The 26216-nt window shown below is 41.3% G+C and overlaps 1 long non-coding RNA gene across 2 annotated transcripts; it reads left to right on the top strand.

The window, feature by feature from the left end:
* The first annotated feature begins 3698 nt into the window (after positions 1 to 3698).
* Positions 3699 to 23751, top strand: LOC150020303 (uncharacterized). 2 transcript variants are annotated; one of them, XR_016509341.1, is made up of 3 exons: positions 3699 to 3808; positions 22392 to 22497; positions 23458 to 23751. It is a non-coding gene; the product is annotated as an uncharacterized LOC150020303 (long non-coding RNA). The 2 variants fall into 2 exon arrangements; XR_016509340.1 differs by lacking the exon at positions 3699 to 3808 and adding an exon at positions 9151 to 9512.
* The last annotated feature ends 2465 nt before the right edge of the window (positions 23752 to 26216 follow it).

Here is a 26216-nt window from a genome sequence, read left to right as displayed (position 1 = left end):
TTCGCACAGCCCCTCGTAGTTCCCTCTGTCCACGAGTGCAAGCCCAGTGTCTGCCTGGCACAGTGTCCTCCTCCTGAGAGCTGTTGAGTTTGTGACTAATAAACTGCTTTTAGTTTCATCCGTCCAGTGTCAGGTGTCCTGTATTGGGCCACTCCATAGCCCCGGGAAGTGAATCCCTCCCTCTCCTGCAGGTTGAATAGGAGATCATTAAAACCATGGGAGGCAGATGAGATGGCTTCAAGTCATTGTGCTATGCTACTCCAGTCTTTGACTATGTGACTTGGGAAAGTTATTTTAACTTCTCTGAGCCCCTCACCTGTAGTGCAGGACCCGCCTTATGGGTTGTTTAGGAAGATCAAATAGGATCACTTATTCAACAAATCTTTTCTGAGGACCTTCAAGGTGCCAGGAACAGGGAATGCAGCAATGCCCAAGCTAACAGGGTTTTTGTCCACGTAGAACTAATATGCTAATGGAAGACTCCAACAACAAGCATTTAAAATTAATGAGATGGTAATAGACAGTGTAAAATGCTACGAAGACAGAAAATTTAAAGTATGGTAGTGGCAGGTGCTAGGCCAGGGGTTGGAGGGTATGTTAGCTATGGATGGCATGGAGGGTCCTTTGGGTTGGTAACATTGGAGCCGAGACCCTAATGAAGAGGAGCCAGCCGTTGGAAGATTTGGAAGACAGCTATCACAGGCTGAGGAAAGCCAATGCAAATAGTTGGAGGCGGGAGCAAGCTGGGAGTATTGGAGCAACACCAGAGAAATCAGTGTGGCAGAAGTGTGAGGGGAGCATGGTACTTAAGGACCAGCGCCTACCTTCTCCAGGTGTTACAGAGGGAACCTGGCTACCGGTTCCATTAGTCCCATCAGTCCCATCTGGGGTCGCCAAAACTGTTACAGAGCAAAAGGGGGTTCTTTCACATGGCGCCTAGCTGTAAAACCCAACAACTAGTGTTGAGGAAAACAGGTTTTTACTTACAATATTCCAATGTGGGGAGGAGAGTGAGCACTTCAGCTCAGAGCCTTGTTCTCCCACGGGACCCAGCACTGCCCTTGCTCCCCAAAGGGCTAGAAGCCAAAAACATGTCCAGAAGTTCCCCATCCCTTATCTGTCAGCTGTCTCCTTCAGGATCTTGGGTACGAAGTCATCAGCCTCTGTATAACAGTCCAGGAAAACATGTGCCACGTTGCACTGGATCATGCATGGTTCTCCCTTTGCCCCTTCAAAGCTGCATGGAGTTCTCCTCCGCCCTCCTTGCAAACTGCATGGATCTCCTCTCCTCCTCTCAAAGCCGCATAGAGATCTTCTCTTCTCAAAACTGCATGGAGAATGCAGCTAAAATGTCTGCTGCCTATTTTTAAACCCCTGACTGCGTCCTCTGACACAGTGGGTGTGGTACCCAGTTCTGACGATTCACAGAACCTTGCGCAGGCTCTGTGTGCTTTTTCTGCATCATTCCATGGTCATAACCCCTTCCATCTTCTTGGGGCCTTGGAAGGACCAAAGGCATTTGCATAACCAAGACACTAGCTACCAGCCATAGTCATGCAAAGGCATCTTAAAAGCTGTTCTCTTTTCCCCATCCCCCAATCTGCAGGCTCTGGGGATTTTTGGAGACCCCCATTCTGTAACACAGGGAGCCCTCCAAAGTCAAAGCCTCCACTGCAACCACTGCGGTGCGCCCCAGGAGAAGGCACGCTCTGTCATTCTGAATCACAAGGGTTGCGAAGGGGAGAGCCAGAGGGGACAGGGTGTCCTGTGTGAACTAGTGAAAAGTCTGAGCCAGAGCATTTTTGCAGAAATGAAGTCTTTCCAGAGATCAGAATATAAAGAGAACTAGACCAAGTTTTGGCAAATACAGGTCCTACCGGGAACTGCTTCAGTAAAAATAATTAATAATAACCGCTTGAGACTAGCACCTCAGCTGATGAAAATTTCAAGCTTCTAATACTTATTTTTAAAGTACTGGGAAAGAGTTTGATTTCTCCAGTGCTTGGCTGGGCATTAGCTGTCTCTGGATTTGCATTCGACCTTCATAACTTTCTAGATACACAGAGCATGGACAAAGTACTTAAAGGTGTAAGCCTCAGTCTCTTCCTGTATCAAATGGGAAGAAAGGTGATGATGGTGATGATGACAATGGTAACGACAGCAGCTCCTATCGCTAAGAGCTTCACTGAAAAGATTAATTGAGATAATGCTTGGAGAACTCTTAGTGTAGCATATATGACCCCGATCAGAGTCCCCAAGGTTAATAAATTCAATATTTTCTGAAATATTTGTCCAATATTAATTACTTGCTTAAAGGTTTAAGTTACAATGGGTTTTGGAACACTGACCTACAGCCTGCAGCAACCTGTCCAGGAAACCAATGGCCAGTAGTTATCTATAGTAACCAGCCGAGGAAGCCAGCCAGCTGTAAGCCTTTCTTGCAGGATATCAGACTGCTAAACAATCTACGATGCTAAACAATAACTTCTGTAACAATTGACTCCCAATGGCGACTTAATAGCCAACAGCTTCCCTAATTTTTGTTTCCACTTCCAACCTGAGATACCAATCTGAGAAGGCCAAATGTTATCCCTTAACTGGTCACGTAGAATATCTCCCTTCTAGTTAGCCCCGCTCCAGCTCTCCCAGGCCAACAGCCTCCGATCAGATTCCCAGTCCTCTGCCTGCCTTTAAGTCTTTGCCAAAATGCAAGTGATAGTGGCTGACCCTGCTATAACAAGATCAGAATAAATAACCTTTGACTATTCTTATTTGGTTGGTCTTCTTTTGTTTTCATGAACTCCAAAGATCTCTTGGGCAGCTGGAATGGAGATAAGGGCCTTGTGTGAATCCATGTATTCTTCAGCCAGAGGTAGGCGCTTCAGGCATGAACGGAAGCTGTGCTCTCCCTTGGCTTCTTGGGACCAGTGGGTATACAGAGTGTCTTAGGTGGCCCATGAAGGTCCCTGCCAAGCCTGAACTTCTCTAAGAAACTCTCCACCATGGCTAAGGCAGAAGGAGTTTGGAATCTCGGTTTTCCGCCTACATTCTGGTTTTTATCTCTGTTGGAGAGAAGTTTAAAGCCAGTGTGCTCTTTACTGTCCAATGTAGAATTAAAGAAAAAAAAAAGTAGACCCAATGATTGTATCTTACTCTTTTCAATGAAAATTACTTTTCAGAACTATTAAATCTTCTGTGAAGGTTATAATAGAGGACTTAGATTCAGTTTAGCCCATTTATTAAGATATAGGCTACCGAGCCCCAACAGAAAAAAATAAACAAACAACTAGCAGTTTACTTGGATTTATGCTCAGTTTGTCTAATCAATCAATCTGTAAACATTATGCAAATGTGGGTAAAGCCAGACCTAGCCCAGACTTTACATATGCATTGTTATGTAAACGATCAATCTTGTTAATACAAATATTAGTATAAACGTGACATTAAACACAAGTTTACACAGCCTTGCTGGTTGGAGAGGGCTTGATTTACATTGAAATGTAAATAGCAGTAATGTTCTTTGAGGGGCTTTGGAAACCAGACTGAACTAGAGTTCACTGGGTGGCCTGACCCCACCAGGTTTTCAGACCCACCCCCAGGCCCTTCATTCAATGCATCTCCATGAGGACTTCAGGAAGCATTTGAATGGTACCTCATCAATGCTTACTATGTCCTTATCTTTGATATCCTAGGTCCCCAGGACCTCTTCTCAGACCACCTTTAGAACTGGGAATCCCTAAGCTCCAAAGCAATGGTGCAGGGAGAGTCATTTACTAGCTTCAACTCCCAGATGATTGAGGGCTTGCAGGTGAGTTGTTATGCCAACAGGGTCTGCTGTGAGGTGGCCCACTGGGCAGCTCTGCGAACAGCAGGTCTTGTTTCACTCTGCCCCTCCCCGTCCCCCTGGCTAACTTCTTATCTTCAAGTCTGTTTTAAATGTCACCTCTTCGGCCAGGCCTGCCTTTATATTCTCAATAGCGTCTCTCCTCATCTGTTATCTAACATAGCATCCTGTACATCACATTTATGATGCCGTTCTCAATTGTGATGACATATTTATGGCCTTTACTTCTGTGTTCACTGTTGTCCATCTTCCCCACCTATGAGCTTCATGAGATCAGAGTTATGTCTGTTTAGTTCATTGTTTTATACTCAGTGCCAGGCACATGAGCTGTGCTTAGAAAGATTTTGTTGGATGGATGGATAGATGGGTGAATGGACGGACGGATGGATGAGTGCATGTGCCTGCGCCCGCGTGTACACACAAACTCACACACACACTCTGGAACCTTGTTGCTTAGTACAAAGTTCTGCCTTTCTGTAGGCAGCCTCAGGAAATTGCCTGGTCCTGTCTTGTCTTAGGTCCTGGATCCTGCCCTGAATATACTGATAACCAGCCTGGCTTCCCCCCAACCCCTTCTGCCAGAGCTGAATCCTGTTCTCTAAGCTCTCATCATGACATGATAACAGCAGAAAAAGAAGAAGCTGTCATATATGCAACACTTAGTAGGTTCCGGGCATCATAGTAGGTGCTTTACACCCATCGTCTCATCTGAGCTTTAATCTTCAAAGCCTGTTTTTCAAAAGATCAGGCTTTTAACAAGGAGCTCAAGGTAACAGGGCTCGGGCGGGGATAGCACCTAGAACAGTTCCAAGTCCAGATGGGAAGTCAGCTAGATGTGAATTCAAATCCTGACTTCACTAGCTACGGGTCTTGGAAGAGACATTTACTCTGAGCCTCCGTTTCCTGAGGCGCTGAACAGGGCAGTGAATATTTGTTCCCCAGCGTTGCTGTGATGGTTAAATGAGACCGAGAGTATGGCACAAGAATTCAGTAAATATTTCTAACTATTTCCAGCTCTTACGCAACAGTTCAGACATCTGGAGAGCAAGGGCTGGATTTATTCTCGGTGATCTCTGTCTTCTTTGTCCCCTTTAAACCCTTGGATGTTGTAGTTCTCTCACGTCACCCCGTGTTCCTTCTAGTAGAGAATTTACATGGGTTGTACCTACCTTAGGGTGCGTCTGCCGAAATCAATCACCCCGGGCTGAGATTGAGGAGGTGATGACCCAGGTCCTTGCAGGTGGAAGAAAGAGACAGTGAAATGCCCTGAAACTTCAATACAACACATATCAGCCCTCACCCCAAAGGCCCTGAAACAAAGGGCGTGGAACTGGCCTCCACAAGGCGCAGCTAGTGGGTTACAACTTCCACCCAGAGCATATCTGTTACTGGCATGACTGTAAATGTCTGGATTCCACAGAGAGCAGGGCCTGTATCTGACTCATCTTTGTAACTCAGCAGCTGACAAAGTACCAGCACCAGGTGGGTGTCCAATTTGTTGAGTGAATATCCTTCTATAAACCCTCTTACCAGATTCACTGAACTTCTACTTTTTTTGTTTGTTTGTTTTTTGGTGTTTTTTGGGGGAAGGAGGTACTTCCGAGGTTGTCTTTGGGCGGCAGTTGTGGGTACAATAGGAAGAAGCCCACACAAATATAATTTCTCCTAGACTCTCTATGTCTCTTGGTGATGTCTGCTTGAAAATTGCCTGTTTATGGAGAGGCTCAGAGAGAGAGAGAAACACTGATCGGTTGCCTTCTGTATGTGCCCTGCCAAGGGATCGAACCTGAAACCTAGGTATGTGCACTGACCAGGAATCAAACCTTCAAATTTTTGGTGCATGGGACAATGCTCAAACCAACCGAGCCACCTGGCCAGGGCTTGACATATATTAATAATAGCACCTTCTGTCTGAAAAGGACTTTGGGATTAATAAAATGCTCTTTTCTGTATTATCTCATTCATTTCTCGCCAAATCCTTTGAAGTATTATTTATAAACAATTTGCAGATGGAGAAACTGTTCAGAGATAGGCCACAAAAGCAGCTGAAACCTCATGACAGCAGCTACCAGCATCCTTTAATGTTCCTTGATGTTTCTCTGGAATAAACCAAGGTAAGTAAGGGCCTCACGGGGGTCAGCTAGATGACCCCCTGGCGAAGTGATTGTAATTGTTTGCATTGTTATAGGCTCACAAATGCTTTGTTAAAGAAAGGAAACTTAGCCAGGATGGGATTTTCCCAATTCTTTAGAAAGAGTGCCAGAACCCTTACCTTCCACCTTGACAGTCCCCAGAGACTAACTGGAAGGACCTCGCTTAATGTCTCATCCGAAGGGTATTTGCAGCTCTGACTTCATCATTCAAAGCAGGAAAGGCCTTTGTCATGGTCAAATGGTTTTAATGTGTTTTGAATGCTACATAAATTCAAACTTGATGGCTCATTTATTTGTTGGATTGAAGTTTTATACAATAAACTAAGCCTTGGTATTTACTAATAACCTGTGCACTGCCCTTTGTTTGTTTAGAACAGACAGAAGGCAAAGAAGCTGACCCGAGTCCCCCATGGCCAATATGGTGTTCAGATCCTGGCATTTCCTGGGACAGTTTATGGGCTGGTGGGAGGGAAAATAAGATGGTTATGTGTGGAGGGGGCAGCAGACACAGTGGGGAAAGCACTGCAGATAGGTGTTTTTTCCTGACTTTCTCAGCAGAATCCCTCCCCCCTGCATCCCCCCCCACCCCAATGCCCCCCAACTGCTGAATTCAGTGAGCTGGGAATTCAGAACGGTGAGTGACAGGCCAGGCTTGGCTAGTGACTTGTGGCATGACCTTGGAAGATTCATTGTCCCCTGCTGTGTCTCACTGTCTCACTCTGAGAAAGAAAAAACAGGAAAGCTTATAATAAATTTCATTTATTGTTCAAGGTGAGTTTTTTTCACGTACTCCACTTTCAGGAGATCTTTGCTCTTTATTTGTACCCCATCCACAGATATTTTTCTCTTTCTCAAACTCCAGGAGGTATTATTTCTTCATGTCTTATGAGCAATAACACAGGCTTTGGTGTCAGAGCTGAGTGTGAGTCCCACGCTCCCCACTCATCTGATCTTGAACAAGTTAGGAGTGTTTTTGAGCTCCCATTACCCTATCTGCGAAATGGTAATAGCAGTGTATAATCTGGTGATGGCATTGTGAAAAGTAAATGATTGAATACGTGTTAGGCCCTAAGCTCAGTGCCTGACATTCAGGAAGTACTCCTTATATTATAAATAAGAGCCACATTAATTATAGCCTTATGTTTTTGGGTCCAGAATAAATTGTAAGATCCTGGAGGGGAGGGACTGGGTGGTTTCCAATCCTTCATCCTCCAGCACGTGGAGATGGACTTATTTTCTGTGATAACAGATTTTCATAGCCTACCTCTCAGACAGATAATGTGACGGCCCCTCCGAGGGCTCGCTGAGATCAGCAGCATCTTTGGGTTCATTTGAAGGGCAAGAATAAGTGGGCAGAATTTAGAAATCTCTACATTTCCATTGCCAAGGAAATGTATTCCTCTTGAGAATGGATAATAGGATGTTTCTTCAGTACCTCCCTGTTTCAAGGCAGCTGCAGCCCCTGCCAGTCCTCACGTCTTAGTCCAGGGGCTCAAAGGCTGGGGTAGGTTCTGGCTCCAACAGCGTACAGGAGGAAAGGCCCTGCTGGATTAGAGCCGTGGCCAGGGCCACTGCTGTGTGGGTCCCAACCTGAGCGAGGCCTGCTGCCCCTGCCTGCCTCTGCTCTGCTGTGGCTCACACTGGCGACCCTCGCCCCTTCCCCCACACTGGAGGAGGCCCAGTTTGGCTCCAGGCTCCACATCTCCCCCAGGCTACTTAAATGGATTCAGACTGGTGGAAGCCAATCACAGCAGTCTCTCTCCTCCGGTGAGAATAGAGCTTCTGAGTAAGGTTTCTTAACACTTCAAAAAGGGATCAAAGAGATATCAACGTCATACTGGTCCCCCCCTCCGCTGCCTTGCGGCATACCTCTTCAGGGGAAAGGCTAAGGGAGTAAACCCTGACAGAAAATCCTGAGCCGGAGTCCCTAAGGCGGTTTGACGTTGTAGTCAACACTGGCAACTCCTGCGGCGCACCTGAAGCCAAGCTGTATTGACTCCGTCTTTCCCTTGGACCCTTCAGCTGCGAAGAGAGGGGGGATCTGCTGCATGGGCAACAGCAGACCCTCCATATCACCCTGCCCAGGCTCTGTAGCTTCAGCTTCACTGGAGAGGACACTCCAGCGTCATCGCAAGATGTCGATTCAACACGGGAGGAGACAGATACCGTGTCACTCCCGAGTCGGACTGCACAGCCATTCTCGGCGGTGCAGATAGACTCTTAAGAAGCTACACCATCGTCTCTTGAGACGGACAGCTGCCGACGACGACTGGTCCCCCCCTCTAATCAGGGTGCTCCTAAGAACCAATAGAATGGATATATACTCATGATCTGGCTTCTGGTTTCTATTTCAGCTTCAACTCTTTATCACTTGTCCACAGGTCAGACTGTAAGCTGCTGAAGTCTCTCTCTCTCTCTCTCTCTCTCTCTCTCTCTCTTTGTCTCCCTTCAGGACCTTTGCATATACAGTTTCCTCAAAATGAAATGCCACCTACTGCTCTCTATGTTGGCCCATCCGTGCCATCTCATTCTTCATGACTCAACTAAGCCACTCCCTCATCTAGGAGGCTTATTTATTTATTCATTTTTAACACCCTATTCTTTGGTTGGATATTTTCAGATTCTGGAACAATGTTGTTGCTTCCTTTCCCCTTAACGTGGCCTGGGAGACTCCATGTTGTGATGGCCAGAGCACGGGACAGAGAGTCGGAGGCTGAGGTTGCTGCCTCAGGGTCTAGCACTAATAAGCTGTGGGACCTTGGGGAAATCCCTGGGGGCCTCGGCTCCTCTGCCTTTTGAAGGACGAAGTCCAGCTGTGCCAACAGTTTTCAAACTGTGTCCTTCAGAGCCTGAGGGTTGCAGAGAGATGGCCCAGGCCAAGAGCAGAGGAAGGGCAAAGAGCTCCTGGGTCCCGGGTCCCGTCTCCTAATTCCATCCAATTCTGACTACCATCTGCATCATGTATTGTGCTTTCATAAAGACAGTTTCCCCAAAAAAACAAAAAACCAACAAAAAAGAATTAAAAGCTTAAAAATGTTATAAAACCACCAGTCTTTCTAACTCAAGTCTTCTTCAGCCCACAGATACTGTCGTAGCCCAGGCAGATGAAGAGAGAGTCAGCTGAGGAAACAAACAATGATTATGGCAGGCCTGTGAGGCGAAATGAGATCCTGAGCCCCTGGGCAGGGCTGCACAGGATCTAAAGGCTACAGGATGAGACTGGATAGTATGGGCTTGGAATCAAAAGGCCTGAGTCTTCTGGACTCCAGCCCAGGGATTCACACCCTGGATGCTCAGAAGAATAACTTGGGGGCTTTTAAGAAACACCAATGCCAAGGGTCCACCCCCAGACAACTGACTCAATCTCCAGGGGTAGCGCTGAAGCATCTGGGTGATTCCAAGCATCTAAACCCTGGAACAGGAGGGACTGCGACTCTCTCGTTCCCGCTCGTATTCCTGGTGCCCAGCATATACGACCAACAGGGAACAGGCAAAAGCCAATATGTGATGAGTAGGTGAGTAAATGAGTTTTGTATTAGCAACTGACAGGCCTGTGTCACCTTATTCAGGTTGCTGCAACTTGCCAAGGTTCAGTTTTTCATATGTCAAATGAGAAAAGTAATTTCTACTTGGAAGCGATGTTTTGAGAATTGGAAATACATCAAGTACCTTGCTTAGCATATGGCACCCAGTAGTTGATTACTAAAATGGTACTACAATCATTAGTAGCCACTGATATTGCTCAGATTCGAATAAAAAATACTGGGTTTCAATTTGGCTGCCTCGTATCGGTCAGGATAAGCTAAGTTATGCTGTGGTGGCAAACAACTCCCAACTCTCAGGGGCATAACACAGCAAAAGTTTATTTTTACCCACCTTACCTATCCATCCCAGGTTGGCTGGGGACTGTCAGAGTGTCAGTCCCATGGAACATTACCAGTGACCATGAAAGTTAAGAGGAATGAATACTCAGGAACCCCTTCCACTGGCAAAAACTCCCCCTAGCACTGGCCAATGTCACTTCCACTCACAACTGATTGGCCAGAACTAGTCACATGACTGTAGAGGCCCAGAAAGTGCAACACAGCAGGTGCCCAGAAGACAGACAATGGGGAGTTATGTTGAAAAGCAACAAAAAAGAATTAGCACAGTTGATCTCAATAGTTGTGTGTGACTCTATACACACGTAATTCCCAACAATGACAGCAAGAGGAGCAAGGAACTCTGGGTATTTTGTTTTGATACCCAATGTTAATTCCTCCTTCTTTGGGGATCAGCACAAAAATATAATTTTCAAACAACCTGATAAGATCTAAGTTACATACCACAAATTTCCTTTGTTTTGAATGTGCAGTTCGGTGGTTTTAGGAAATTTACAGAGTTGTGCAACCATCAGCACAGTCCAGCATTTCCATCATCTCGTGCCCAGTTAAAGTCAGTCCCCGCTCACGCAGCTATTCATTCCTTTCCTGCTTCTACATTTTTACCTTTACTAAACATTTCATATCAATGAAATCATACAGGATGTAGTCTGTGTCTGTCTTCTTTCACTTCACATGTTGTTTTGGGGTTCATCCATGGTGTAGCTTTGTACGAGGTTCATAGAATTTAGGGCTGATTAAAGAAAAAATACGCCCAGGAGAAGCAGCATCACACAAGTTTTATTGGGTGGTGCTTCGGGTTGCATGAGAGGGAAAGTCCCTTTCAGGATGAGGTCATGCAGAGCCCTGTGGCTCTGGGGACACCATTCAGAAGGAGAGGGACACAAGGAACTCCTGGTGGAGAACTGGATCAGACAGGGGCTTTCGTGTCTAAGTGATGTCCCTTGACAGGGCAGTGGCAGTCTCCGGGTCAGAGAGCACTGAAGGGCAGCAGCAGCTCAGGGTCTCTGGCCCAGGGCACGTCTTATCTATTGCTAGCAGGGCGGGGTTACTGGGGAATGTGAAGCAGATAAGCTCTAAAGGACTAAAAATGTGCTTGTTTGGACTAGTTTTAGAGTAATTGGGTGTATAAAGACTTGGGTTTTGTCATAATTTTTAGCTAATGGTTCTCAGCCTGCAAAAATAAACAACCCAGAGGCAATACAGAGGCCATTATTTGGCTCATTTTTATAACAGCAAATAACCAATAACTTTTTCTCTCTTTTTTTTTTTTTTTTTTTTGCTGAATAGTATTTTATTGTATAGATATACCACATTTTGTTTATCCATTCATCAGTTGATGGACCTGTGGACATTTCCAATATTTGTCTGTTATAAATAATGTATATTCATTATTTATACTATACATTCACGTATAAGTTTTTTTTTTTTTTTTTGGTCGTTGAGATATGTTTTCATTTTTCTTGGGAAGATACCCGGCAGTGGCACAGCCAGATCATATGATAAGTTTCTATTTACTTATTTAGGGAACAGCCAAGTTGTTTCCCAAAGCAGTTATAAACATTTTACATTCCCACCAGCAATGTATAATATAAGGGGTCTAATTTCTTCACATTCTTGCCAAAATTTGTTATTGTCTGTCTTTTTGATTATAGCCATGCTAGTTAAAGTGGTGTCTTGTGTTGTAATTTTAATTTGCATTTCCCTGATGACTAATAATGGTGGTCAACTTTTCACGTGTTATCAGGGATTCATATATTCTCTTTGGTGATATGTCTATTCAAATGTTTTGCCCATTTTTAAATTGAGTTGTCTTCTCTGTTATTCTGTTATTTATTCTGAATACAGGTCTATTAGCAGGTATAGTTTGAAAATATTTTCTCCTAGTCTATTACTTGTTTCTTCATTTTCTTAATGGTATCTTTTGGAGACAGACACCATTACATAAAAAGTTGTTAATTTTGATGAAGTCTGATTTAGCAATTTTTTCTTTTGTGGATCATGCTTTGAGTATTGTATCTAACAGGTCTTTGTCTAATCCAAAGTCACAAGGATTTATTCCTGTTTTTTCTTTCTAGAAGTTTTATAGATTTAGCTCCATTTTAAACTAATTTTTGTGTGTGTGATGTGGAGTTAAGAGTCTAGATTAATCATTTTGCATGTGAATATTCAATTGTTTCAGCATTGTTTACTGAAAAGACTATTCTTTCCCCACTGAGTTGTCTTTTAGACTCAATTGTTTAATTTAAACATATACATATTTTCATACCCCAGTGTCACACTGTCTTGATTACAATAGTTAATAGAAAATTTTGAAGTGAAATTTCTCCCACATTTTTTTCCCTTCAAAATCAGTTTAGTTATTATGGGACTTTTGTCTCTTTATATATATTTTAGGCTCAGTTTGTTAATTTCTGAAAAACACTCCTGGAATTTTAATAGAGGTTATGTTGAATCTGTAGATTAATATGGGGAAAATTAACTTCTTAACAACTTTGTCTTCCAATCCATAAATATGGAATATCTATTTCTATATTTAGATGTTCTTCAATTTCTCTTAATAGTGCTCTGTAATTTTCAGTGCATAAGTCTTACATCTATTGATAAATCTATTTATAAATTTTTATCCTTTTGATGCTATTGTGAATGAAATTGTTATATTAATTTCATTTTGTGAATTATTAATTGCTATAATGTAGAAATACAATTGATTTTTTATATTGATCTTATATCTTGTGATCTTGCTGTACTCATATATTATTTCTAGTAATTTGAAAAGAAAATTATATGGATTCTTTAGGATTTTCTCTATATAGGCTCATGTAATCTGCAAATAAAGACCATTTTACTTCTTACTTTTAATTTAAAATTTTTGCCTTTATTGATTAACTTAAACCTCTAGCACAATGTAAACAGAAAGTGGCAAGTGAGGACATTCTTACTTTGTTCCTGAACTTGAGGAAAGAGTATTAAGTCTTTCACCATTGAGTATGATATTTAGCTGTAAGTTCTGCATAGATGCCCTTTATCAGGTTTAGGAAGGTTTATCCCTTCTATTTCTAGTTTGTTGAAAATTTTTTACTTGAATGAGTGTTGAATTTTGTTAAATGCCTTTTCAGCGTCTATTGAGATAATCATGTGGCTTTTGTGCTTTATTCTATTAATATGGCACTTTACATTAATTAATGTTCAGATGTTAAACCAATCTTGCATTACTGAGATAAATCCTACATGGTCATGGTGTATAATTCTTTTTATATATTTCAAGATTCATTCTGCTAATATATTCCTGAAGATTTTTTTGCATTTATATTCATGAGGATATTAGTGTGTAGTTTTATTTTCTGCTGATATCTTTGTCTGACTTTGACATCAGGGTAGTACTGGCTCTATAAAGTGATTTTCTGGAAGGGTTTTTGAAGGATTGGTATTTTTTACTATTTAAATATTTGACAGAATTCACTAATGAAGCCAAGTGGGTGTGGAGTATTTTTTTGGTGGTGGTGGGGGAGATTTTAAAATTAGTAATTTCATTTCTTTTTTGTTATAGGTCCATTTATATTTTTATATTTCTTCTTAAGTTCATTTTGATAATTAGTATGCTTCTAGGCATTTGTCACCTTCATTTAAACTGTATAATCTGTTGCCATAACATTGTTTTTACTAATCCATTATAATTCCTTTAATTTCTGTAGGATAGGTAGTGATATATTCTATTTCAATTCTGATTTTTGTTATTTATATCTTCTCTCTCTCAAGTTCCCGATTTCTCTCTTTTGTTTTATGGTCAATTTGCCTAGAGGCTGTCAATTTTATTGATCTTCTGAAAGAACCAACTTTGATTTCATTAATATTTCAGTGTTGTTTGTTTTCTACTTCATTGATGTCCAGTATAATTTTTATTATTTTCTTTCTCTGTTTGCTTTCAGTTTAATTTGCTCCATTTTCCTAGTTTCTTAAGGTGGAAGCTTAAGTTATTGATTTGAGGTCCTTTCTCTTCTTTAATATAAGCATTTAAAGCTATACATTTTCCTGTTAGCATTACTTTAGCTACAACCCATACATTCTTGATATGTTGTATCTTCATTTAAAAATGTTTTCAGTTTGCTTTGTGATTATTTTCTTTGACTCATTGGTTATTATGAAGTGTCTTATTTAATATAAAATATTTGTGGATTTCCCAATTTTATTTCTGTTGCTGATTTTTAATTTAATTCCTTGTGATTGTATTTTTTTTCCCCTAGTACATTCAATATGTCCTTCCACTGCCTCTGGCTGCCATTTTTAAAATAAGATGTTAGTTATTAATTGTATTTATGTCATTCTGTATGTGATGAGTCATTTTTCTCTTGCTGCTTTCAAGCTTGTTTTTTAGTTTTCTGTAGTATATCTATTTATATTTATCCTCCTTGGAGTTCATAAAACTTATGGAATCTGTCGATTAATATTTCTCATCAATTTGGGGGATTTGGGACATTTTTTTCTTCACATATTTTTATGTCCTTTCTCACACTTATTTCCATCTGAGAATCCCATTACATGGGGTTGTGTTTAGTTTTCTTCTTCTTCCTCCTTTTTTTCTCCTTCTTCTTCTCTTCTTCCTCCTCCTTCCTTCTTTTACCTCTCCCCTCCTCCTCCTCCTTCTGTTCTTCACGTTGGATAATTTCTTTTGATTTATATTCAAGGTCACTGATTCTTTATTATGCATCTCTAATATTCTCTTGAGCCCCTCTAGTGAAAATTTTATTTGACTTATTGTATTTTTCAACTCTAGATTTTCTATTTGGTTTTTCTACAAATATAATTTCTATCTGTATGTTGATATTCTCTATTTGATGAGTCATTGTCATCATATTTTCCCTTAATTTTTAAAGTATAATTTCTTTAAATTTTTGAACATATTTCTACTAGCTGTTTTGAAGGTTTTTTTTTTTTTTTTTTCTTTTTTCTTTGTGCTAGGTCCATCATTTTAGAGGACCTCTCAGAGACAGTTTCTGTTGACTATGTTTTCCCTGAGCTTTTTCCACTTAAATATTTCTTTGAATGTCTTATAATCTTTTATTAGGAACTAACCATTTTAGATAATATATTGTAGTAATTCTGGATTCTTACTTCCTCTCTGGGAGTTGTTGATATTGCTATTTTTTATTGTTGTTTTTGAATTGCCTGCATTTATTCTGTAGAGCCTTTCTTTACTCAGTGTGTGACAGCTGACATGTTTGCTAAGTTGCTTTTTTTGTTTTTGTTTTTCTTTCTAAGCTTTGCATTCTACTATTTACCCTTAGTTCATAACAACTTACTTATTGATCAGAGGTACTACTCAGACACATTGGGCCAGTAAGACTTTTACCCTTTGCTGACAGATCTCTCTACATGGATTGGGGAACACACTCAAGTGGAGGGAGTTTAGGAATCTGCCTGAGCTCTTCCTTTCTACTGAGCCTGTTTGTGTCTTCTCTGAACGCACACAAGCTCTCACATTACCCAGGGATGTGTAGAGGCCACCGTTTTCTCTAGTCTCCCCTGAGTATGCACTCAGCCTTTGAACACGATTACAGCCTTTCAGACCTTTGGGGATAGGATGGATTTTTTTTCTTAGCCCACTATGCCTATCTAGGTCCCTAGATGTCCCTGTCAAATGTCTGGCTATGTTTCCAGTCTATTACTTGTTCCAACCAATATCACAACCTCAGAATAACTATGACATTGGCCTTCCCCATTTGTCTGGTTATGCAACCATCTCTGTTTTCCATGATTTCAGCAGCATGGGATTTTTTTTTTCCATGCTCCGTTCCAAATCGAGTCAGCTGCCTCTGGCAGAAAAGCTTCCTCTGTGCTGGTAGACCTACTATGCTACTGAAACGGAAGAGTTGAAGGGAACAGCCCCAGGCTAAAATTTCAGAGTCCAATTGTCCTTTGCCAAGTTTCAGTAGGTTTCCTTGAATAAACATTTCTCAAATTTTTTTGCCAGTTTGGTCCATTTTTAGCATCTCAAGGTTGTTTTTGAAAACTTTGTCCAGTTTCATAGTTGTTTTAAGGGGAAGAATTTGCCCAGCTTCTCACTGCCATTCTGGAAATCCTACCTCTTCAATATAATTTTATGTCTTTATGTCTCTGTTGTGTGCTGCTTTGCTGAGACTGCTAACCAGAGGGCCCACCTTTTTCTACCCAGGAGATACACCTAAGACACAAGCTGAGCCTTCAAATCCTCTTGGCTCAAATTTTAAATTTCGATGGGTGTGATACAAAAACAGAAAATAAAAGGATGTGATTCATTCATGTTATGCACACCCTGACAAGACTCTCAATTATCTCCCCCTATGTACATTTCCAGCGCTCCCCAGTTTCATCATGTGCAAAGCCCGTTTCTCAAACCATTCATCAATTGTGGAAGGGCCCTCATGTTCATCAAAAAATGGCCTCTCCTGCTCAAGTTCACCAGAGCTCGTTTCTGTTGCTTGCAAACAAAGAACCTGACTAATACAACTTTTCAAAAGAAGGGAATCTTTAAAGACTCCAGATAAGAGGCCAATTATTCACATGACAGTTTTCAGAGTTGCCACAACACCCACGTGCCAGTGGGAAGCTCCTGAGCCGCGGTATGCTGTGTGTCTGATGAGATCCCACTGGAGGGGCCAAGTCTGCACCTGTCACCAGCCACAAAGAGGATCCAACTTTTATCCATTTCATCTGGAGAACCATCTGGGCTGGGAATAGCAGTAATAATAACACATTATTGTCACCAGATTTCCTCATAGATAGCACTTCTTTTTTGTTGCTCTTGTTAAAAATCAAGTTTTCAAGTTGGCTGCTGAAGAAGCAGCCAGCAATAGCTGTAAAGGCTGTTGTGGTCTGTTCTGCGACTGGACTGGGACTGGGACTGGGCCTAGAAACACAGCATAGAGAAACTTGGCTGCCAGTAGTCTTTTCCGGAGGGACAGAAATTTGGGAGGAAAGCCCCAGAAGAGTACGGTAGGAAATAGTCCTACTAAAAACCATGCAAGGGAGAGTTGGATAGTAATGGCTTTCTTATCAACATTATGTATGACAGTTGAGGTTTTGCTTGATGGAAGCAGGATGTGAGCACAAAGTAAGCAATCTCGGATGTTAAGTAGCATTAAGAGAAGTATGTTATCCTAAAGGAAAAGGTCGTCCTCTTCTATTTCATGCTTCTCAGGGTAAATTATATCTTCCTTTGGCTTCATACATTTTGTGTTATATAGACTAACAAGAACACATTCAGAGGAGAACAATCAAGATGGCTAATTGTTGTAAATTACCATGTCATGAACAATAAAAGAAACAGAAGGCATTTATTTTATAGAGGAGAAAATAAGGAGGTGGGAATAGCGAAGAAAAGGCATGAGAGATATTATTTAAAATCTGCCGGTCTGACAGGTGAAAAAGGATAAAATTTGTTCTCTCCACTTCCAGGTCTAGGATCACTGGGCAGATTCTATAATCAAGACACAACTTAAATCCATATACCCTCTATGTGAAATTCTTAAGTATATTTTTTCCAAAAAAGGTCTGGAAATGAACTTTCACCTTATAATTCCAGTCAAAGAGTGTATTATTGTGAACACTAAAGTTGTTAATTTATAAATACTGATACTGATAAGTGGCAGGTAAGGTGATAGGTATACCATTTGTGTGTGTGTGTGTGTGTGTGTGTGTGTGTGTCGGTATGATTTTGTTTACTTACTCTTTTAAAAATTAAGCTTAGCAATTGTATTACAGATTGTAACCGATAGTAGCAAATATGTGTTTCAAGAAAGAACTTACAGAATTGTCCAAATTTGAAATGTAAAGCTACTGGAGAACATGGATTTTCCATAATTAGAGGGGGCCAGGTTTGGTTATAGGAAGTAAGAAAACAGTCTAGCAAATACAACTAAGATCTAAAGTCCGAGTGGAATTAGGAGCAAAGTTGGTGAGCCCATGTCAGTGATTTTCAAAGATTAGGGTGCATCAGAACCTCCTGGAGTTTATAAGCACATATTTATGGACCCCACTCCCAGAGTTCTTTATTCAGTAGACTCTAGCAGTTCCCAGGTCATGATGATGATGCTGGTCTAGAGACCATCCTTTGAGACTGTACTATAGGTATTTGCAAATCTTAACGTGGGTACAAATCACTTGGAGAACTTGTGCAATTGTAGGTTCTAATTCAGTGCATCTGCAGTGGGCCCTGAGATTCTGCATTTCCTAGACAGTCTCACGTGCTGGGTCAAGGACCAGGTTTTGAGTATTAAAGGCCAAAGACTGCTTCCATGGCAGATGCTGAGCCTGAAGTCATGTGTCAATTTATCTCAGCTGTAGAGACTAGAGGACTGGTGGGCAGTGGGCCAGGTAGTTCACTCATGCATTCCACAGACATGAGTGCCTACTGAGTGCCAGGTGCTGTTAAAGGTACTGGGGACACAGCAGTGAACAAGCAAAGCCCTTGCTTTCGTGAAGTTTGCATTCCAGAGAAGCAAAGTCATGTTCACAGCTCAGTCCCCAATCTCTCAGAGGATTCAACATTTCATATCACAGCTTATCCCGAGAAAGAAGAACTATAAAAGACTGCAGAAAAGTAGAATAACTTAAAATACTTTTTTCTTTTCATATAAAGAAGTTTAAAATTTCTTAGACTTGTGAATAAATCATTCAAAAAAAGTTAGTATATTTAAATAGGCATAGTCACTTTTATTTTCTGTGAATAATTTCTAACAGAATGTTAAATGCATCTTAATGCCACTGTCATGTGGAGCTATAGACATACTTAAAACCTGAAAATTGACTTTATTTTTAAAAATATTTTATGTATTTGTTTTTAGAGTGACGGGAAGGGAGAGAGAAAGAGAAGAGAGGAACACAGATGTGCGAGAGGGACACCAGGTGATTGCCTCTCACAGGCCCCCGAGTGGGGATGTGGCCTGCAACCCAGGCATGTGCCCTGACTAGGAATTGAACCGATGACCTTTAGGTTCACATGCTGGTGCTCAATCCACTGAGCCACACCAGCCAGGGCTGGAGATTGACTTTAAATTGCGATACTTCAAAAGTATGGATCAGTTTAATATTTGAAGGGAGCGAATGGGAGTTTTCCATTGACTTCTACCTTCCTCCCAGGAAGTCTGGGTGAGTGGGAAGGAAACACCCAATAGATTGGCAGTCCAGGTGAGGCAGTGAAGGTTAGTGGCCAGATACATGGGTTCAAACCCTGTCCCCATCACTTACAAAATTTGTATCCCTAGTTCTTATCTGAAAAGGAAGAATAGAGTCTACCTTACAAGTGGTTAAGAGAAAGAGTGAAATAATATTCATACAGCTCAGAGTCGTCGTCGTCGTCGGCAGCCGTCCGTCTCGAGAGACGATGGTGTAGCTTCTTAAGAGTCTATCTGCACGGCCGAGAATGGCTGTGCAGTCCGACTCGGGAGTGACATGGTATCTGTCTCCTCCCATGTTGAATCGACATCTTGCGATGACGCTGAAGCTACAGAGCCTGGGCAGGGTGATATGGAGGGCCAGCTGTTGCCCATGCAGCAGACCCCCCCTCTCTTCGCAGCTGAAGGATCCAAGGGAAAGACGGAGTCAATACAGCTTGGGTTCAGGTGCGCCGCAGGAGTTGCCGGTGTTGACTACAACGTCGAACCGCCTTAGGGACTCCGGCTCCGGATTTTCTGTCGGGGTTTACTCCCTTAGCCTTTCCCCTGAAGAGGTATGCCGCAAGGCAGCGGAGGTTTTTTGGAGTCAGAGTTTTCCTTCTCTGATGTACCCTGACTGGAAGATCGAACCAGCGACACTTAGCTCGCAGGCCGACGCTCAATCCACTGAGCTAAACCAGCCAGGGCTACAGCTCAGAGTAAACACTCAGTAAATAGTAACATAGCAGCCTAGAGGTAGACCAGAAAATCAGGATAGTTCAAGGCTATTTTTGAGACATGTAAGCAGGGCAGAGGAATCCATATAGCTCAGGCTGTTAAAATTCTCCTCGGCCAACTGCCCAGAAGGAGGCTGGGAATGCAGTAGAAGAATTGTGTTGGGATAAAAAGAACGACACCAACTGGATAGTAAAGGACTGAGCTAGGCTGAGCAGGGCCGAGCTCTATGGCTATAACTAGTATGGATTCTTTTCTAGAATGATGGTGATGAAATTTTACAACAGGTACACAAGAACAGCTTTCAAATGTGTCATGCTTTTAAATATACCTAAAATCACAACACCCAGTTCTGGTGAAGTTGTAATACAACTGCTATACCCATAACTTTTTTGTGGCAAATTGGTGCTGACTTTTAGGAAAGTAATTTGGCAGTGTGAATTAGAAATTGTAAAAATGTTTATACTCTCTCACTTGGTTCTTTTTCTTTTGGAAATGTTTTCTAAGTAAATAATCCAAAAGAAGAAAAATGAGGAAAGTGGTGATTTCTATTACCTCTGTTTGAGAAGATAAAAACAGAAAGGAGATATAATAATGTATTTTTATTTTTTATTGAGATAATTGACATGTAACATTGTATACGTTTAAGGTGTATGTGTTCATTTGATACACTTACATATTGCAATATGTTTACTACAGTACCATTAGCTAACACCATCATCATATCATGTCACTTAATTATTGTTGTGTGTGTGTGTGTGTGTGTATGGTGAGAAGATTTAAGATCTGGTCTGGTAGCAACATTCAAATACACAATACAGTATTGTTACCTATAATCACACTGCTGTGCATTAGATCCCCAGAACTTATGTATCTTCTAACTGCAAGTTTGTACCCTTCTGACCAACATCTCACCAATTTTTCCCCACCCCCTAGACCCAGGTAACCATCATTCCACTTTGTATTTCTATGAGTTTGGCTTTTTTAGATTCTACATATGACATCATACAAGATTTGTCTTTCTCTGTCTGACTTATCTCAGTGTAATGGCCTCAAGGTCCACCTATGCTGTTACAAACGACAGAATTTTCTTCTTTCTCATAGCTCAATACTATCCCATTGTGTATATATTACCACTTAATAGACCCAATCTTTTCCCATTCATTTGTTGATGAACACTAAGGTTGTTTCCCTATCTTAGCTATTGTGAATAATGCTGTAATAAACACGAGAATGCAGATATCTTTTTGATACCCTATTTTCATTTCCTTTGGATATATATACCCAGATGTGGAATTGCTTGGTTCTATGGTAGTGTTATTTTTAATTTTTTGAGGGAATCCCATACTGTTTCCCATAGTAACCAAACCAATTTACATACCCACCAACAGTATACAAGGGTTCCCTTTTCTTTTTAGTTTGAGTTCGTCCCAGTTGGTTATTTTTGCTTCTGTTGCTTGTGCTTTTGGGGTCATATGCAAAAAAAAGTTGTTGCCAAGAGCAATGTCAAGAAGTTTTTTTCCTATGTTTCCTTCTAGGAGTTTTGTGGTTTTAGGGCTCATGGTTAAGTCTTTAAACCACTTGAGTTAATTTTTGTGAGTGGCATGAGATAGGCATTTAATATCACTCTTCTGCATGTGTTTATCTAGTTCTCCCAACATCATTTATTGAAGACACTCTCCTTTCCTTATTGAGCATTCTTGGCTCCCTTGTCAAATATTAGTTGACCTTGTATGTGGGGTTTATTTTGGGCTCTCTATTCTGTTCCATTGGTCTGTGTGTCTATTTTTATGCCAGTACCATATTGCTTTTAGTATTATAGCTTTGTAGCCTAGTTTGAAATCAGAAAGTGTGGTGCCTTAACCTTGTTCTTCTTTCTCAGGATTGTCTCGGCTATTCAGTCTTTCGTGGTTCCATATAAATGTTAAAATTTGTTTTTTCAATTATGTGAAAAGTGCCATTGGAATTTTGATAGGGATTTCATTGAATCTATAGATAGATTTGGATAGTTCGTCCTTTTCTGTAATAAATAGCTTGTGTTTGCAGCTGGGTATCTTTCTCATTCTGCCCCCTTCCCACTGAAGGTTGGGGATCCAAAGATCTCTTTTCATTTTGCTCTGTTTCTGCCTCTTTCAGTTCAAGATGGTATTCCTTTTGCCAATATAATGGTCTTGAAAATTTTGTGGTTTTTATGAATCTTATTAGTGTTCTCTTCATTGACAAAACCCACAAAGGGTCTTTGAGACAGACCCTTCTCTCTCTTAGACTCATTGTAAGGCTGCTAAGGGCAATACCCTTAAGAGCTTAGGTCTGTTATTTAAGTGGTATGATCTACAATGCATGGCCTTAAGGTCCTTAGATGCTTTTTACCTGGAGGGCAGTGTCTTGAGATACCATCTTGAATTTTTCTGAAATCTTTAAAAGTGTTTTAAAGTCACCCCTCTGGCTTCATTCTTCCCCCCTGACCACATTTTCTTGAACATCTTTTCCCCGAGGCTAATTTTTACTTTAAGAACCCTCTACTGACTAAAAATATCATCTTGGGCCCTTTGTGTTTTCTCCAAATTCCACTTGAAAACTGAGTAGTTGGCTTTTCAGTTTACTTGTTTGTACCTCTTTGCTCTCATTTTATTTTATTTTATTATAGGAAACCAGAAGAAGCCGGGAAGCATCTCCAACCCTCTGCCTGGACATTTCCTTGCCTAGATCGTAGAGTTCACTGGGTGCAATTTTTACTTTCAGCATTACTGCAGGTAATGGTTTCACTGACTTTCCACCACTACCTGATGATGGTCTTCATTCCTTCTATTTCTTTTAACATTTTCCTCCCTTTCCTTTAAGATCTCACTGACATAATTCACAAGGCCTTTGTTCATTGCCCAGTGTCAAAGCCAATACCATACGTATTACATTTTAAATACAGCAGTCCCTCATTTCCAGGTACCAAAATTCATTTTGGTTACTATTGCTGTATGGAAAATTGTCTCAAAACTTAGTGGCTTAAATCAAGGCTTTTATTTTGCTTATAATTTTGTGTATCATAAATTTGAAAAGGTTTCAGCTGAACAGTTCTCACTTGAGGGTGCTCATGCAGTTGCAATAAGATGTCAGCTGGGGCTGCAAAAAAAAAAAAAAAAATCCCCCAAAACAAAAATCAGATGACTTGAGTGGGCTAGATGTCCAAGATGGCTCAGCTGCAAGCACAGTGGGGACGTGTGTAGAGTGTCTGTCTACATGTGGGCCCTCCAGCATGGCAGTCTCAGGATACTTGTCTTCCTACACGGTGTTAGTTTCCCCTAGAGCTCACAGCCCAACAGAACCAGGCAAAAGCTGTAAGGCCTCTTCTGACTCCATTTGAAAGTTATAACACATCACCCCTGTTGCATTCTGTTGGCTACAAGGAGGTCAGTAAGTCATTGCAGATGTTCTAAGGGAGAGACACAGATACCACCTGTCCACGAGAGGAGTGACAAAGAATGTGTGGGTTTCTTTTCAAACTGCCACGACATATTAACTCCTCTAAGATGAAGTAAGTATAAGAAGCAGGATATAGAATTGCATGGATACTGTCATTGAAGCAATACACAAAAAATGTGTGTGTTGAAAACATCGGAAAGAAATGCAAAAATTGTAATTATTTGTCTCCATTTATTTTATAATAGGAAAGAGAAAAAGATGTTTTTGCTTTCTAACTTTTTATTTTTTTCTTATAGTTTCCACTTAGAGTACCATGAAGATCACCTGAAACTGGCTTTGGGGGTGAGCTGGGGCATTGTTAACATGACTGATTGGGCATGAAGGCAGCCATGGCTGTGGTGGCATCAAATGAGCCGTGGTCTAGGGGCTTTTATATGACACTTCTAGAGCAGTCTAACTCAGGGCCAGGAAGAAGCCCAAAGGTGCTTTCTTCTTAGTTGCAGGCTCAAGAACTCCCAAAGTAGGTTCATACATTCCATTACAATTGAATTCTCTCTCCTGCATAAAACGATTAACAGGAAAAAAAAAAAAAAAAAAAAAAAACTAGATCAAATGATGAAACCGGAAAATGGTGCACACCTGTCCAAACAGAATGTGCTTACATTCAGTCATGCAATCGATGCAGAGCCAAAACCATCTGTGTGTTACACACCAGACCACATCACCTCTTGTCTTCATACTCTGCTGTCCAGAAAGCTTTCTCAGCCTGCTTTTGCTCACATCACAGGGCCTGAACCACTAATCAGGTGAAAAGGACTATTATGGACGACTGCACTGTGTACTTCCAAAATTCATATGTTGAAACCCTAACTCTCAATGTGACCATATAAGGAGATAGTTAAGGTTGAATGAGGTCATCAGGGTGCGACCCTAATCTAATAGAGCTGGTGTTCTTATAAGAAGAGGAGAGAGATAGCAGAGAGTTCTCTGTCTCTCAGTGCACACTCAGAGGGAAGGTCACATGACAACACAGAGAGACGGTGGCCATCTGCAACCCAGGAGGAGAGACTTCAGGAGTAACCCAACCTGCTGACATTTAAATTTTGGGCTTTCAGCCTCTAGAACTGTGGGAAAATAAATTTCTGTTGTTTAAGCTACCCAGCCTGTGCTACTTTGTTATGGCAGCCTGAGCAGACTAATACAAGGCCCTTCAAGCTGGTTCCTGGTATCCTTTTGACATGTCTTTATCATTTATTGAGCACTTTTTTACTTTCTGGCACAATAGGCTCTTCACATTATCTAATGCTTTTCTTGTCTGTGGTAAATAGAACGATGCCAACCCCCACCCTGCCCCAAGACATTCACATCTTAATTCTCCAAATCTGTAAATATGTTACCTTGAAGGCCAGTTTGTATGTCACCATATGAAATTGTCTCCCATGAGAACAAAGAAAAGAATTTTGAAGAACACATATTTATAATTTTTCCTAATGAAATAAATATTGAAAATGAACTTAATTGAAATTTAAGAAAATAAGGAGCATTTTCAAGAATGAGAATGGTTCACTTCTTACCATCTCTGTACAGCAGAGACAAATGGAAATGGTAAAGAGTTACCATGGGATGGACTTGAGTGGGTGGTATGGAGAAATGAGGGCTTATACCATTGGAGTGGGCCATACACAGACTGAAAAACATCCTTTGAGAAAAGAGTTAGAACATATAAACTAATTCCCAATAATTCCAAGGTGTCTACAGGAAGGCACAGAGGTAGGAGCTGAGGGAAAGACAAAGGTTTTTAAGACATGATTCCTGTCCTCAAGGAATTTACAAACTAGGAGTAGATTCTCATCTATGTGGGCAACCAAAGAGATTACCTAAAATATATAGATATTTGGTGCTGGCAAGCAAATCAGAGGACTTGTTTAGTGACCTAAATGATGGAAAGATTTAACAACTAGAAGGCAGAAAGACACAGCAGTGAGGAATCTGACTTGAAAAGGTCAGGAGAGAAAATCATACTCACCCCAAAGCAAGCTTTATCACAGCTGAAAGAAGCCCAATACAAAAGAAACTATAGCACGTGGCAGAGCGAGGCCTTTGGGATCCTGGCACCTGTGTTTGCAGAGTTTAAACAGTTGCATGTGAATGATGTTAGCAGGAACAAAGCAACTGAAGAATTGGAGAGCTGTGGCTGAAGCTGCTGCTCCTGGTATCCCCTGTAAGATGGTGAAGAAATCAACTGGAAACATTCAAAAATGTTCTGCTGATGTTCTATGCTTCTCTTTGTTGGCTTCTGCTCCATATGAAACCCAGCAGAGGTCTTCGGGGTTAACTTCATGCTTAGCTCATGCTCAAAATATGCCTTTTCACCTTCGTAATGTGTTGATAAATGAAGAGTGTTAAGAATTTCCAAGATCCACCCAAGAAAAGTGCTTTGTGTAGTAGCTTTGGAATGATTATCCAGGTACAGGTCTTAGAAGCTTTATAGGCTGTGTGAGCTTAGTTGTGTTCCTAAACCTTTCTGGGTGTTAGCTTCTGTTTTATAAAATGGAACTGACCGTATAGCAAACAGCTGCATGGTAGGTGGGATCTTTACTTGGTTGACTCCAGGTCAGAATTCTTTGTGGGATGCTTGGATTCTTGGAGAAAAAATGACTGAACCTAGAGTACCTTTCCCTTGACCAAGCTGTTGGTGTCTCATAGTGAACCCTAGAGCTGGGTGAGACAATCCTTTCTTCATTATTATAGTTTAGGCCAAGTCAACTTGGCCTAAACTCTAGCATGTGGGGACATCTGGGGCCTTTCTCTTGGCAGTTGAGGGAAGCTGAGCCTAGCCCCAAACCAGCCAGAAGGGTGCATGTCGGGAAAACAGAGCTGTTGAATATGTCTGGCCCATCAGAGCTATGACCTTTTTTCCTGTATTTTACTTCTCTGTCATTGTCTCCACACCTATGCTAGGTCTCATTAAAAGTGACAACCTGGTCTCTCATCCCCTGTGGGAACTGAGTGGAAAGGCATGCCTCCATTTGCGACTCAGTGAACATAAGAGCAG

Source organism: Furipterus horrens, unplaced genomic scaffold (assembly GCF_987537825.1).
Source record: "Furipterus horrens unplaced genomic scaffold, mFurHor1.1.pri manual_scaffold_2, whole genome shotgun sequence".
NCBI classification, from domain to species: Eukaryota; Metazoa; Chordata; class Mammalia; order Chiroptera; family Furipteridae; genus Furipterus; species Furipterus horrens.
The sequence above is the reverse complement of the archived record's forward strand: the minus strand, read 5'-3'. Positions and strand labels throughout refer to the sequence as shown.